General features: G+C 37.5%; 1 protein-coding gene across 2 annotated transcripts in view; it reads right to left on the bottom strand.

Annotated features, from left to right (window-relative positions):
• The window catches only part of RELN (reelin), a 516,612-nt gene that overhangs the window by 132,573 nt on the left and 368,207 nt on the right, over window positions 1-15,832 (bottom strand). The window lies entirely within an intron of this gene.

The following is a 15,832-nucleotide window of genomic DNA, read 5'->3' as shown; positions in this document are numbered from 1 at the left end:
TTTTCAACTTTTTGAGGAACCTCCATACTGTTTTCCAGAGTGGCTGCACCAGCTTGCATTCCCACCAACAGTGTAGAAGGGTTCCCCTTTCTCTGCATCCTCGTCAACATTTGTTGTTTCCTGACATGTCAATTTTAACCATTCTGACTGGTGTGAGGTGGTATCTTATTGTGGTTTTGATTTGGATTTCCCTGATGACAAGTGATGTTGAGCATTTTTTCATGTGTCTGTTGTCCATTTGTATGTCTTCTTTGGAGAAGTGTCTGTTCATGTCTTCTGCCTTGTTTCTGTAGTGTAGTGGTTATCACCTTCACCTCACCTATCCTGATAACTTAATCGGGAAGCAAAGTAACACAAGAAAAGCACAGACATCTCTGCCTTAAAAATCTTGACCATTCATAGTACAAGTTCACTCAATTGTTTATGATTTATTCAAGACTGGCTGAAAGCCAGTAATATTAGGTCAGCTTTTCCCCTTCTGAATACGCTGATGTTCTTACTCAGCTGGAGTCTTAGAGGTGAGAATTTAACAGACTGCCATCCTTTAAGTGATAAAACTGCTCCTCTTTGTTGCTTGTTTAAGTCAAGATAGGTTCATAAAGGCAAAAATGAAGCTGAACTTCTCTGTTAGAATCGGAGAAACGAAAAAGAATAGTCCACATCAGCCTTTTGGGGAGAAATTCTGGAGACAGAATGCATTGGGAATCAGGACCCTTAGTTTCATTCATGTTGATTTTCAAGAGTGCCTCAAAAATAAAGGAACAGTAAAAAAGCTCCTGCATGTAATTACAAGATTTAATGAGAGAATGGGGACAATTCTTTCCACTAGGAAAAGATTACTTCTGGTAAAATGGATGACACCATAATGTAACTCAGGTCTCCACAGTTCTATACTTATCCATAACACAGCTCCTTTGCCTCCTCCTCCCTTGTTAATCTCACATATTGCCAACGACCTGTTTTCCTGACTAGGTTGGAAGCCTCTCTGCAGGGAGAGATCATATCTTATTCATCCCTGCATCCCCTAAAGCACTCAGAACCTGTGCACCTCACAGAAGCACCTGGTATTGTTGCAGGACATCATGGTTTTCCAACAGCTAGATTATCTTATTTGACCTTTGAGTCAAGGTCATTTGGGAGGCTATGAGGGATCCTTAACACTGGGTTATGGAGATGAAAAACCCAATAGCTGAGTTGCTGGCCCCAGGATTACACAGTCACTAAAAAGCTAGAAACCAGGCCTTCTGATTTCTACTTGAATGTCCTTTCCACTCTGTCTTGATATTAAAGACATTTAAAGAATGCTGAATAAAATGAGCATGAGTGAGGCTTCTCAATTGGGAAGAAGGCAAGTTTTACAAAACCATAGTTACTTACATGCTATAATGAACACAGACAAGGTTTTGAGGTTATTCTCACTTAAAGAAATCACTCTTCCTGCATTTCCCCAGCGGCTCTTTCCCATCTCCATAAAAAAAAAGGCTCTTTTATATGAAGGGCAGATACACATAACCAACATAAGTGGGAGAATACTCGGACCACAAAGTTCCTTCAAGGCAAATTCACCCAGGGACTGAGCCATTTTCAACAACTGATCCCATCTCCTTAAGAAAGGTTTGGTAATGGGGTGCATGGGTGGCTCAGTTGGTTAAGCACCTGACTTGATTTCAGGGTCCTGAGATCGAGCCCTGTGTCTGACCCTGGAGCCTGCTTGGGATTCTCTCTCTCCCCCTCCTTTGCCCCGCCCCTGCTCTCGAACATGCATGCACTCACACTCTCTCTCTCTCTCTAAAAAAAAAAAAGTTTAGTAAGTTAGACAATGTGTCTGAAGTCTCACTACCAATATGCCACAAGACAAGATAATGTACCAATATTTACATTTCTTAGAAACCTAAGCAATATTCTACTATTTTCAAGGACCCCACAGAAAAGAACAGCTCTGCAAAGCTCATTTCCACAAAAATAGAAGAGCAACATAAAGCTGGTTTTGGTTTGAAACCATTCAGAAGTTATATTCATCTGCAAAAGGACATGTAAATAAATCTAAGCCTCTCTAATGTCATCCTTTTCGTTTTGTTTTTGCGATCATCAAAGAAATATTTGATGGAGTTGACTGTCTTGTTGATATTATGGAATTAAAGGTGGCATTTTAACTCATTTGTTATTTCTATAATATTATATCTCAAAACAGAAACAACTATACTATTTTAGTGGATTATATAAATTTTACATTTACTGAAAAAACCATCTGGCCATAAAGAAGTTTTTTTTTTTTTAAAGTAAAAATTCACAGTTCTACTACCTAAAGATGATCACTGCTAACATTTTGGTATAAATACTTCCAGACTTCCTTATGTTTACACACACATAAACACTCACTTCTATTTCTTTTAAAAAAATTATTATAAAATCATAATAAACATGTTCCTTTTTTAAGAGAGCGAGAAAAAGAGTGCGTGCACAAGTTGGGGGTAGGGGAGGGACAGAGGGAGAGGGAGAGAGAATCTTAGGCAGGCTCCATGTGTAGTGGGGAGTGGAGGTGGGGCTTGATCCACAGGAGATCACGACCTGAGCCGAAATCAAGAACTGGCCACTTAACTGACTGAGCCACCCAGGCAACCCTCTTTTTTTTTTTTCCTTTTTACAACTATTTCATTGACATCTCTCCATATTGAAAAAATGTTGAGAATAAAGCCTAGCTCCAATTATGGAACTCTTTCGAGGTTGCTCCATTTTTCACTGTTATAAACAATGCTGCTATAATACGCATCCTTATATATCTTTGTGTACTGGTCCAATTATTTCCTTAGGATAAATCTCTAGAAGCAGAATTGCTTGGTCAAAGCAAATTTTAAAAATGAGCATCTACTGACAAGTTGCCCTCAAAAAAAGGTGGCACTGAGTTAGGGCAGTGGGAAATACAGCCTTCCAGTTATGGAATGAATAAGTCACAGAAATTAAAGGCACATCATAGTGAATATAGTCAAGGATATAGTAATAGTGTTATATAGTGACAGATGGTAGCTACACTTGTGATGAGCACAGCATAATGTACAAAGAAGCTGAATCACTATGTTGTACACCTGAAACTAATGTAACACCATGTGTCAACCATACTCAAATTAAAAAAAAACTTTTTAAGTTCTTGTGTATTTCTAAACAGCTAGACCACTCCTTATTTATTTTGTTGAGTTGGCAATCAAGGGTGTGGCAAGAGAGAAAAATACATGAGGAATCTTTGAAATTCTCTCTTTTTTTACCTTTTCTACTATGGGAAGCCAAGCAGGGCCATCTGAAGACTTTTAAAGGACCTTGATAATTTTAATGTTGGAAACTCCATTACACATCATGGCAAACATATTAAAGTACACCCATGTCAATTAAATATATTTTTTTCACTGCAAAACCTTCAAATGGAGGGCGCCTGGGTGGCTCAGTCGTTAAGCATCTGCCTTCGGCTCAGGTCATGGTCCCAGGGTCCTGGGATCGAGTCCCACATCGGGTTCCCTGCTCCGCGGGAAGCCTGCTTCTCCCTCTCCCACTCCCCCTGCTTGTGTTCCTGCTCTCGCTGTCTCTCTCTCTGTCAAATAAATAAATAAAATCTTAAAAAAAAAACAAAAACAAAAAAAAACAAAAAAAAACCTTCAAATGGATATTATAATTTTGCCTTTAGATTTTATTTAGCCACTAGTAATGCATGTAATTTACATCTGGTTATAATTTTTCAGCATACTCAGGAATCTGACCAAAAAATTATTTCCAGTATCATGAAATTTTATGAATATTCAAATTTAGCAATGAATGGAGTTAACATATATTATGTTTTGTAGATAGTTAATTTACATTTATTTAATTTAACTATCTTTATTTAATTTATTTAATTAAATTTATTAATTCTATTTTTGCAATATTCTTGTCATATTTTTGAGACAATATTCATTTCCCCAGCCCCTGGACTTTTTCCAGGCCCCTGGAAATCTTGCAGGTCCTGGCATGTGCCCAAAATGACTAATGAAAGAACTTCCCAGGAAGAGGCAGAGCTAATGCAAAGGTGCTAGAAGAGGAAAGAGCCTGACTTATTGGAATAGAGAGATCAACATGGTTGGGGTGGATTGAGTGAAAGGCCGAGAGGCAGGAGAGGCCAACTGGGCCAGGTCACTCTATCTACACTGGAGATCTCCTGAACCACGGTCCATAGAAAGTAATTGAATTTCTGCTTCAATAAGCCACACATCATGAATCTAAATCATTAAATGTAGAACTCTCTTGTTAATTTGTTTAGTGGTGTGTTCTATTACTTCCAATTTCTCACTTAGCTACTTAGTCCAAATGGAGATTTTTAAGGAAATCTCACTTTGGAGAAATAAATGACTTCAAAGTCAACTGTGCGGACAACAACAGGACGTGAGTGTTGGAACACAGCCATTTTATCCATTTCTTTGGCAGGTCCCAAGGCTTTGTCCTTCAATATATATCTTCAAGTGGGGGCGCCTGGGTGGCTCAGATGGTTGGGCGTCTGCCTTTGGCTCGGGTCATGGTCCGGGGTCCTGGGATCGAGCCCTGCGTCGGGCTCCTGGCTCGGCAGGGAGCCTGCTTCTCCCTCTGCCTCTGCCTCTGCCTCTCCCCCTGCTCGTGCTCTCTCTCCATCTCTGTGTCTCAAATGAATAAATGAAATCTTTAAAAAAATATATATATATATCTTCAAGTGGTCCATTTCTCCATTGCATCATTCTGTTCCTAGCATCATTATAAGCATATGCAAATGACACTGTTAGCCTTTGAGCTGAGCTTCTTCTACTGCTTCTCCTATTACTCTCTATCATCTGTTCTCCAAAGAGCAGCCATAATTATTTTTAAAATATAAGTATGATCACATCACTCCTTTGGATTCCCATAAAACTTAAATTCCAAAATCTTTATGTTGCTCTATAAGGTCCTAGGGGCACCTGGGTGGCTCAGTCGGTTAAGCATCTAACTCTTGATTTTGGCTCAGGGCATGATCTCAGGGTTGTGAGATCAGGCCCTGAGTGGGGCTCTGCACTGAGTGTGGAGCCTGCTTAAGATTCTCTTTCCTTCTGCCTCTGTGTTTCTCCCCTTCTCTAAAAATAAATACATAAACTCAAGGTCCTAATATAATCCAGTTCCTTGCCTGCCTCAGGGCCTTTGCTCTTGCTCTTCTACCTGCGATGCTTTCCTTGCACACTTTTATACATCATTGTCTCTCATTATTCTGGTCTCTGTTCTAATGCTTTCCTGACTATCTTACCTAAAATCATTTCACTCTCCACTTATGCTGCCTAACACTCCATTCATCTGTCCTCATAGCACTAAGTCACTTTCTGAAATATTATTATGGATTTGTTTACGTGGCTACTGGTGTTATTCCCCTTTAGAATGTAAACTCTGCAAACAAAAGACTTTTCTATCTTCATCTCCAGTACCAACCTCAACACCTCCAGCACAAATAGTACCCAATAGTGCAATCAATAAACAGTCACATGTATAAATTAGTCTATCAATGAATGAAAGATTTCATGTAATGAAATCCTCATGTTGAAAAAGCCTAATACGTAGACTCTATTTTAGAAAAGTCATTTGTAAACCTGTTTGGGGGAATATTCAATTATATTACCAATTGTAGAGAGGCACTGATACACCTGGTTACTGAAAGTACTCTTTACATAGTTGTTGAAAACAACAGTAAGTGACTTTTCAGTTTGTCACTCAATATATTTACCTTATCTATCTGCTAAGCTTCCTAGAACGATCACTTACCATGAAATGGCGGTTGAAGTGGCTCTTGGGAGGCCACCTCATCCCAACTGGCTTCCGTGAGCAGCACAATTTAAAACTGATTTACTGCTCTTTTTTCAGAGTCTCTGTAAAAAATAATCCCAAGAATACTCTAGGCTTACTAATAAACTATTTAAACTGATAAAATTTCTACATAAGACATGGGTTGATGTTCAATGAAAGAAAAATCCTAAAGAAAAGTACTTGGCTGAGTCTTCTAATAGAAGCAGCTGGTGGCATTGATGAAACTGAGGCTTTGCAACTTCACGAGAACCCTCAGCTTGCCCTGACAGCTCTGAACCTTACCGAGAACCATTTTTGTGAGGGACAAGGAAGTGATATGATATTACCAGCCCTGGAGCAAGATCATGAATTCTTTTTTAAGATTTATTTATTTGACACAGAGAGAAAGAGAGAAAGCACGCACAAGTGGGGGAAGGGATATAGGGAGAGGGAGAAGCAGGCTCCCCGCTGAGCTGAGAGCCCAACAGGGGACTCGATCCCAGGACCCTGGGATCATGACCGGAGCCAAAGGTAGATGCTTAACCCACTGAGCCACACAGGTGCCCCAAGATCATGAATTCTTAAACCGCTTACCACCACCACCACCACCACCAAAAATACCAAGGCTCCACAAATTCTAAACCAAGGACCAAACCCTAAAGGATAACTTCTTTAAGAACTCCTGTGTCTTGGTATACCACAGGTGTAAATCTTTTTAAACTGAACGCTAATAAACTCTTCAACACACCAAAATAAACTAGGCTTTTTCAATGTGAGGATTTCATTTCATGGGACACCCACCCCGTAGCTGTTCTCCCCCTTTTGCACCTGTATTTTCCTACATCCCCAGGGCTGACTGTGCCACCTGGGGCTGGTGTGAAAAACTAGGCTTCCCAAATCCTCCCATCACAACACTAAATACCACATCACACTACCTTGTTTTCTTGATTGAGCCTGTTGTCATTCACAGCTCATTCCACTTTTGCGTGTTGCTCTTTCATTTTCTCTCCACTTTCATGACAAACCTTAGGAAATTTCTCTTTCTAAAAACCGACCCTAACAATGCACATGCTACTGATTTACTTGTATAAACAAAAGAGAGCACTTTAATTAAAAAAAAAAATTACACATAACAAGGAATGAGTACCTTTTATTTTAACGCCCATCAAAGTACCTAGGAAGCCTTTCAATATTTCTACATCTCATTGATCTCTAAATCTTTTAATTAAATCTGCTTTTGCTCAAGCACCACTAAAGATAAAAACTATACCTTTTCTTTTTTTTCCCATCTTTTTTTACTTTAATCTCTGCCAGTTTTATTGAGATATAATTGACATATACTATTGTATTAGTTTCAGGTACACAACATAATGATTTGATATATGTATACATAGTGAAATGATCACCACGATAAGTTTAGTCAACATCCAGTCACTTCACATAGTTACAAGTATTTTTTTCTTGTGATGAGAACTTTTAAGATCTACTCTCTTAGCAACTTTCAAATACACAATATAAGCATACCTCGTTTTATTGTGCTTTGCTTTATTGTACTTTGCAGATATGTGGGGGGGTTTTTTGTTTGTTTTACAAATTGAAGGTTTGTGGCAACCCTGTGTCGAGCAAAGTTCTATTGGCATTTGCTCATTTGGTGTCTCTGTGTCATGTTTTGGTAACTCTTGCAATATTTCAAACATTATCATTATTAATATATTTGTTGTAGTGATCTGTGATCAGTGATAATGATTCAGTGAAAGCTCAGATGATGGCTAGCATTTTTTAGCAATAAAATATTTTTTAATTAAGGTAAGTACATTGTTTTTAGACATAATGCTATTCCACACTTAGTATACTATAGGGTAAACATAACTTTTCTATGCACTCGGAAACCAAAAAATTCGTGTGACTTGCTTTTTCTAACATTTGCTTTATTGGGGTAGTCTGGAACTGAACTTGCAATATCTGAGGTACGCCTGTGCAGTCTAACTATGGTCTTCATGCTATAAATTATACGCCCATAACTTATTTATCTTATAACTGAAAGTTTGTGCCTTTTTAAAAATTTTATTATGTTATGTTAATCACCATACATTACATCATTAGTTTTTGATGGTGTTCCATGATTCATTGTTTGTGCATAACACCCAGTGCTCCATGCAGTACGTGCCCTCTTTAATACCCATCACCAGGCTAACCCATCCCCCCACCCCCCTCTTCTCTAGAACCCTCAGTTTGTTTTTCAGAGTCCATAGTCTCTCATGGTTCGTCTCCCCCTCCGATTTCCCCCCCTTCATTCTTCCCCTCCTGCTATCTTCTTTTTTTTTTTTTTTAACATATAATGTATTATTTGTTTCAGAGGTACAGGTCTGTGATTCAACAGTCTTACACACTTCACAGCGCTCACCATAGTACATACCCTCCCCAGTGTCTATCACCCAGGCACCCCATCCCTCCCCTCCCCACCACTCCAGCAACCCTCAGTTTCCTGAGATTAAGAATTCCTCCTATCAGTGAGATATTATGCCGAGCGAAATAAGTCAGAGAAAGACATGTATCATATGTATCATAAGTTTGTGCCTTTTGACCACCTTCACCCATTTCACCCACTCCCTACCCCCCACCTCTAGCAACTACCAATCTGTTCTCTGTATCCATGAGTTTGCTTTTTTCCAAGGTCAATCCAAGTTATTGTGAATGGTAGGATTTCCTTCTTTTTTATGGTTGAAAACATTCTATTGTATATATATGACACATTTTCTTTATCCATTCATCCATGGATGGACACTTAAGTTATTTCCACATCTTGGCTACTGTAAATAATGCTGCCATGAACCTGAGAATACATGTAGCTTTCCAAGATAATGACTTCATTTCCTTCATATATATTCTCAGGAGTGGAATTACTGGATCATATGGTAGTTCTATTTTTAATTTTTTGAAGAACCTCCATACTGTTTTTCATAGTGGCTGTGCCAATTTACATTCCCACCAACAGTGCACGAGGGTTCCCATTTCTCCACATCCTCACCAATACTTGTTATTTTTTGTCTTTTTTGATAACAGCCATTCTAACAGGTGTGGGGTAATAGCTCATTGTAGTTTGCATTTGCATTTCTCTGATGATTAGTAATGTTGTGCACCCTTTCATACCTGTTGACCATTTGCATATATTCGTTGGAAAAGTATCTACTTACATCCTCTGCCTATTTTTAACCAGATTATGTGTTTGTTTGTTTGTTTGTTTTTGCCATTGAGTGGTATGTGTTCTTTATTCATTTTGGATGTTAACTCCCTATGGGATATATGATTTGCAATTATTTTCCTGCATTTCATAGATTGCCTTTCCATTTTCTTAATGGTTTTCTTTACTTTGAAGAAACCTTTTAGTTTAATGTAGTCCGACTTGTTGATTTTTGCTTTTGTTACCTCTGATTGGTATTATATACCAAAAAAATCACTGCCAAGATCTGTCAAGATGTTTACCATCTATATTTTCTTCTAGGAGTTTTATGGTTTCAGCTCTTATGTTCAAGTTTTTGATTCATATTTTGAATACATCGTTCCGTATGGCATAAGATAGTGGTCCAGTTCATTCTTTTGCATGTAGCTGTCCAGTTTTCCAAATACCATTTACTGAAGGAACTGTCCATTCCTCATTGTACATTCTTGGCTCTTTTGTCAAAAATGAATTGACCATATCTGTGTGGGTTTATTTCTAAGCTCTCTATTCTGTTCTTTGTAGATCTATGTGTCTGTTTTCATGCTAATACCATACTGTTTTGATTACTATACATTTGTAAGGTAGTTTGAAACCAGGAAATGTAATGCTTCCAGCTTTGTTCTTCCTTCTCATGAGTGCTTTGGCTATATTGCTCAGATAGCTTTTGGGGTCTTTTGTGGTTCCATAAAAATTTTAGGATTGTTTGTTCTATTTCTGTGAAAAATGCCTTTGGAATTTCAATTGGGATTGCATTAAATCTGTAGATTGCTTTGAATAGCAACTAAATGGGCATTTAAACATTAATCCTTCTAATCCATGAACATAGAGTATCTTTGTATTTGTTTGTGTCTTTTTTTAAAAGGTTTTATTTATTTATTTGAGAGAGAGAGCACAAGCAGGGAGGAGAGGGAGAAGTAGGCTCCCCACTGAGCAGGGAGCCCTACATAGGGCTCGATCCCAGGACCCTTGAGATCATGACCTGAGCTGAAGGTAGACGCTTAACCGACTGAGCCACCCAGGCAACCCTTTGTTTGTGTCTTCTATAATTTATTTCATCATTGTCTTACTGATTTCAATGTATAGGTCTTTCACCTCCTTGGTTAAATTTGTTCCTATGTATTTTATTCTTTTGACGTAATTGTCAGTGGGATCGTTTTCTTAACTTCTTTTTCTGGTAGTTCATTGTTAGTTCATTTCTGTAGTTCATTTGGGGTTTTTTTCTATATTGATTTTGTATCCTGCATTGTTACTGAATTTGTTTACCAGTTCTTAGAGTTTATTGGTGAAGTCTTTAAAGTTTTCTGTATATATCAAGTCACCTGTAAATAGAGACAATTTTACTTCTTCCTTTCTGATTTAGAGCGTTTTATTTCTTTTTCTTGCTTAATTGTTCCCACTAGGACTTCTAGTACTATGGTTGATGAAAGTGGGGTGGGCATCCTTGTCTGGTTACTGATATTAGAGGAAAAGTTTCAGCTTCTCACCATTAAGTATGATATTAGCTGTGGGCTTTTCATATATGACCTTTATCATGTTGTGATATATTCCATATATACCCAATTTGTTGAGAGTTTTTATCATAAATGCCTGTTGAATTTTGCCAAATGCTTTTTCTGTATCTATTGAGATGATCATATGATTTTTATCCTTAATTTTGTTTGTGGTATATCACACTGATTGATTTGCACATGTGGAACCAACCTTGAATCCCTGGAATAAATCCCACATAATCATGGTGTACGATCCTTTTAATGTATTGTTGAATTCAGTTTGCTAATATTGTGTTGAGGATTTAGTTTGGTAGGTTGTATGTTTCCAGGAATTTATCCATTTCTTCTGGGTTATCTATATTTGTTGGTGTATAATTGTTCATAGTTCTCTTACAATCCTTTGTATTTCTGTGGTATCAGGTGTAACTTCTCCTCTTTCCTTTCTGATTTTATTTGTTTGAGTCCTTTTTTTTGGTGAGTCTAGCTAAAGGTTTGCCTATTTTGTTTATTCCAAAAAACCACTCTTAAGGGGGTGCCTGGGTGGCTCAGTCGGTTAACTCTGGCTCAGTCAGTTAAATGTCTGCCTTCGGCTCAGGTCATGATCCCTGTACCCTGAGACTGAGCCCCGCATTGGGCTCCCTGCTCAGCGGGGAGTCTGCTTGTCCCTCTCCTTCTGCCCCTCCTCCCACTCATGCTCTAATAAAGAAAGAAAATCTTTAGAAAAAACCCACTCTTACTTCCATTGGTTGACTTTTCTACTTTTTAATCTCTATTTCATTTATTTCTGCTCTGATCTTTGTTATTTCCTTCATTCTTCTAACTTTGGACTTAGTTTTTCCTTTTTATCTACTTCTTTGAAGTGTAAGTTAGGGTGTTTACTTGAGATCTTTCTTGTTTCTTAATGTAGGCATTTATTGTTATGAAACTTCTTTTTGCTGCATCCCATACATTTTGGTATGCTCTAATTCCATTTTCATTTGTCACAGATATATTTTTCTTTTTCTTTTGATTTTCTTGACCCCATTGATTGTTTAATCTCCACATTTATGAATTTTCTAATTTTCTCCTTGTAATTGATTTCTAATGTCATACCATTGTGGTAGAAAGAGTTGCTTGATATGATTTCAGTCTTCTTAAAAATTTTAAGACCTGTTTTGTGTCCTAGCCTATGATCTATTCTGAAGAATATTTTGTGTGTGCTTGATAACAATATGTATTCTTTGGGGGCGCCTGAGTGGCTCAGTTGGTTGGGCGACTGCCTTCAGCTCAGGTCATGATCCTGGAATCCCTGGATCAAGTCCTGCATCGGGCTCCCTGCTCGGCGGGGAGTCTGCTTCTCCCTCTGACCCTCCTCCCTCTCATGAGCTCTCTCTCAAAAAAAAAAAAATCATAAAAAAAAAAAAAGAATATGTATTCTTTGCATGGGATGGAATGTCCTTTTGTAAATATCTGTTAAGTCCATCTAGTCTAATGGGACCTTGAAGTTCAATGTTTTCTTATTGATATTCTGTCTGGATGCTCTATCCATTATTGAAAGTGCGTTACTGAAGTCCTCTATTATTATTGCATTGTTGTCTATTTCTTCCTTTAGGTCTGTTAATATTTGCTTTATATACTTAGGTCCTCCTATGCTGGGCACATACATATCTACCAGTGTTATATCCACTTGTTGGATTGACCCCTTTATCATTATATAATGACCTTCTTTGTCTCTTATTATGGTTTTCCCCCTAAAGTGTATTTTGTCTGATATAAGCTTAGTTAACCCTGCTTTCTTTTGGCTTCCATCTGTATGGAATATCTTTTCCATCCTTTCATTTTCAGTCTGTATGTGGTCTTAAAGCTAAACTGAGTCTCTTGTAGGCCGCATATAGTTGGGTCTTATTTTTTTATTCATTCAGCCAGTCAATGTCATTTGATTGGAGGATTTAGTCCATTTACATTTAAGGTGATGATTGATAGATATGGGCTAACTATTGCCATTTTGTTAATTGTTTTTTGGCTGTTTTTAATTCATTTGTTTGTTTTTTCTCTTGCTCTTTTCCTTTGTGATTTGGTAATTTTCTGTAGTGGTATGCTTAGATTCCTTTCTCTTTATCTTTTGTGTATTTACTATAGATTTTTGCTTTGTCGGCACCATGGGCTTATATAAAATCTTATATTTGTAACAGTCTATTTGAAGCTGATAAGTTTGAATGCGTACTATAAAGCTCCATATTTTTACTCCCTCTACCCACATTTTGTTTTTGATGTTACAATTTACATCTTTTTATCTTGTGTATCATTAACAAATTATTGTAATTATAGTGATTTTTACTACTTTTGTCTTTTAATCGTCACACTAAGTTTATAAGTGATTTAGTTACCATCATTACAACATTGGAGTATTCTGAATTTAACCATATATCTACCTTTGCCAGTGAGGTTTATACTTTCAAATGTTTTTCTGTTACTAGTTAGTGCCCTTTTGTTTCAGCTGTCAAAGCTTCCTTTAACATTTTTGTAAGGTCCACCTAGCAGTGTTGAACTCCTTCAGCTTTTTCTTTTCTTTTTTAAAGTAGGCTCCCCACCTAACATGGGGCTCGAACTCATGACTCTGAAATCAAGAGTCGCATGCTCTACTGACTGAACCAGATGGGCACCCTGAACTCCTTCAGCTTTTGCTTGTCTGGAAAACTCCTTCTCTCTGCTACTAAAACGAAAAGCCAATTCTAATATGCTATAACAACCATCCCTCACAGCTGTATACATTTTGAAACCAGAATTTTATATATATGACAACAATGTCCTTATCACCTGTATACCTTGCTAGTCTATTAGATAAGATAGACGGATGTCAATGTCCTTTGGTATTATCACTAACAGTATTAGTCAGATAATCTTTAACAAACCTCAATTAAAATTATTCCCTTAGTGATCTTAAAATATATGGAGGAAGTTTTAAAGACTATTTTTAGAACAGAAAGCAGATAGCGGTTCTGATATCAGATACTGTGCATGGAAGAAAGGAAAGTCCTACAAATAATTAACAGCAATTCATTTCTCTGTGGAAAAAAAGTGCTCTATGATGACACACTGTAAAGTGATTTATAGCATATTGACTCTAATTCTTCTAACGAAAAAGCAATTGTCCAAGTCCTCCCTGGAGAACACTCAGCAGCAACAATCCATGCACATGGAAAGTCATGAGTTAGAAAACGAGAACCAAATGAACTCACAGCTGGGAAAAGCCAACAATAATTAATTTAACACCAGCCATTTGTAGAGAACATGTATACATTTCAAAATTTCCCTTGAGAGGAGCAAGGTCATTGAAGGGCAGAGGCTACATACTTCAACATGTTCAAAGAATGTTTACTTAATAAAATAATATGCTCCAAAGGTTTTACATAAAAAAAAATAACAACTCATCTTGGACTAGGAGGTTAGGATAAATAGTTGGTAATACCATCACTTGAATTTCAATATTGTAACAAGTGTTTCTGAAAAACATTGCCAAAGTGAGTTCTTGTTGAACTTGAACAATATATTCCTCAACAGCAGCAGAGAGAAAACAGTGTCATTAAAACGGGCTTTATTCTGACTCATTGGCTAAGAAAATGGAACAGTTTGAGATCTTCCATGTTGCTTCATTTTAATGAGCGGCGAGAATTTTTCATGTCCTTATTGAAGTAGTTAATGTATTTCTCTAGTCTCATTATCACTGCCAGAGTATACGCTGTTGTTTCATAACCAAGACAACTCCTTTTCGTTTCAGAGAAGATCAGAAAGTCAAATCTGATTGCTCACATGTGGTTGTTAATAAAACTCCCATGGGGCTGCTTAAGGTGCCCATGGGGATTGTACAATTATTTATATTTTCTTATGGTTTTCTATAATTACTGTGATTGTATTTTCACAAAGTAAATGTATCTCCACCAATTAAAGCAGTGGTGGGTTAAGAATATTCATCAGACTCGTGTGAAAGGATATTGTTCTTAGGGTTTTGATCAAAGCACAGAAATTAAACTGCTGTTATCATGCATTCAACCCAAGTGTTAAATTAAAATGCTCAGCAACTTTGGAGTCTATTTGAGCAGATGTTAACTATTTATGAAAATAAACATGATACAGGACTTGCATTCATGATATGACTCACTGTTGCATTAAAAGTGCTGGGGAAAAAACCTACTACACAAATCACGGGGGATATGGTTTATGGTATATGACTGATTTGAATTACTGTTAATTCAGGTCAATTTAAATTTTCAGAAGCATATAATTCTAATAAATCTCATTTTGCTTCTTTGCTTCTTCTTACTTCACCTCACCCCTTTGTCTTTTTTGAAGTCTCAAGGACTAAGAAAGAATGTTCATAAAAACAAGCATCTGAGGCTATCAAATAAAAAACACACAATATAACCTTTCACACTTTCCCATATAGAAATCTCATTCTATCTAGTTCAACAGTGCTTGCAGCAAAAGTGACCAGCTGTACTTCCATTCCATTAGCTGTTATTTTGACGCTAGAATGTTAGCCTGCTGTGTGTGAGATGTGATGTCCATGTACGATTCCCATCAAAGGTAATTTTCTGTGCAATGGTGTGTAAAATTTACCTCTAATTATGATAAGGTCACTGATGGGTCATTTATGATATGTTCTCTGGAGACAACTGCGGTGAATAGCTTTCGGTGACATTTGTCTGGAGAAATTAAATTGGTCTGACCATGACTCCATAGAAAGTAAAACTCCCTTAGAAAATTATTCCTCAATCATGTTTAAAGCCCTAGAGGAACCGAGAGAGGGGCAGTATGCACACTGGTGAAGGCTGTGGGTTTTGGAATGAGGCAGACCTGAGTTTTAATCTAGAGTCACTGGGCCTAGAAGCCCTACATGGTCTGGCCTTTGCACAGTTCTTGGCTTCTATTCCTGACATTTGCTCCCTCCCTCCCTGGGCTTCCTGGTTCTTGACTACGCCACAGTCAGTCTCACTTCTGGAGTTTTGCACTGCAAATTTTCCTGTGGTTGGAATGTTCTTCTTTCAGATCTTCATGTGGCTGGAATTTCCTTTTTCTCCTACATTCTAATCAGTGGAATGTATCATATCCACCAACTGAACTCCCTGAACATAGCCTCCTCCTTCTCCCTACCTTAAGTAGCCACCTCTTGATGCCAGTTAATCACTGAACATCATTCTACTGAAGTTCTTAAAGTCCTAATCATGGTCTTAAATTATTTATTTACTGTTTATTATATTTATTTACTGTGTAATGTATAACAAAGCTTGCATTTGACCATAAATCTAAGATGGAAAGGTATCTTGACTAGGATATTCCATAATCTTGA

Source organism: Neomonachus schauinslandi, chromosome 12 (genome assembly GCF_002201575.2).
Source record: "Neomonachus schauinslandi chromosome 12, ASM220157v2, whole genome shotgun sequence".
Classification (NCBI taxonomy): Eukaryota; Metazoa; Chordata; class Mammalia; order Carnivora; family Phocidae; genus Neomonachus; species Neomonachus schauinslandi.
Note: the sequence above shows the minus strand (reverse complement) of the source record. Positions and strands in the feature narration are given on the sequence as shown.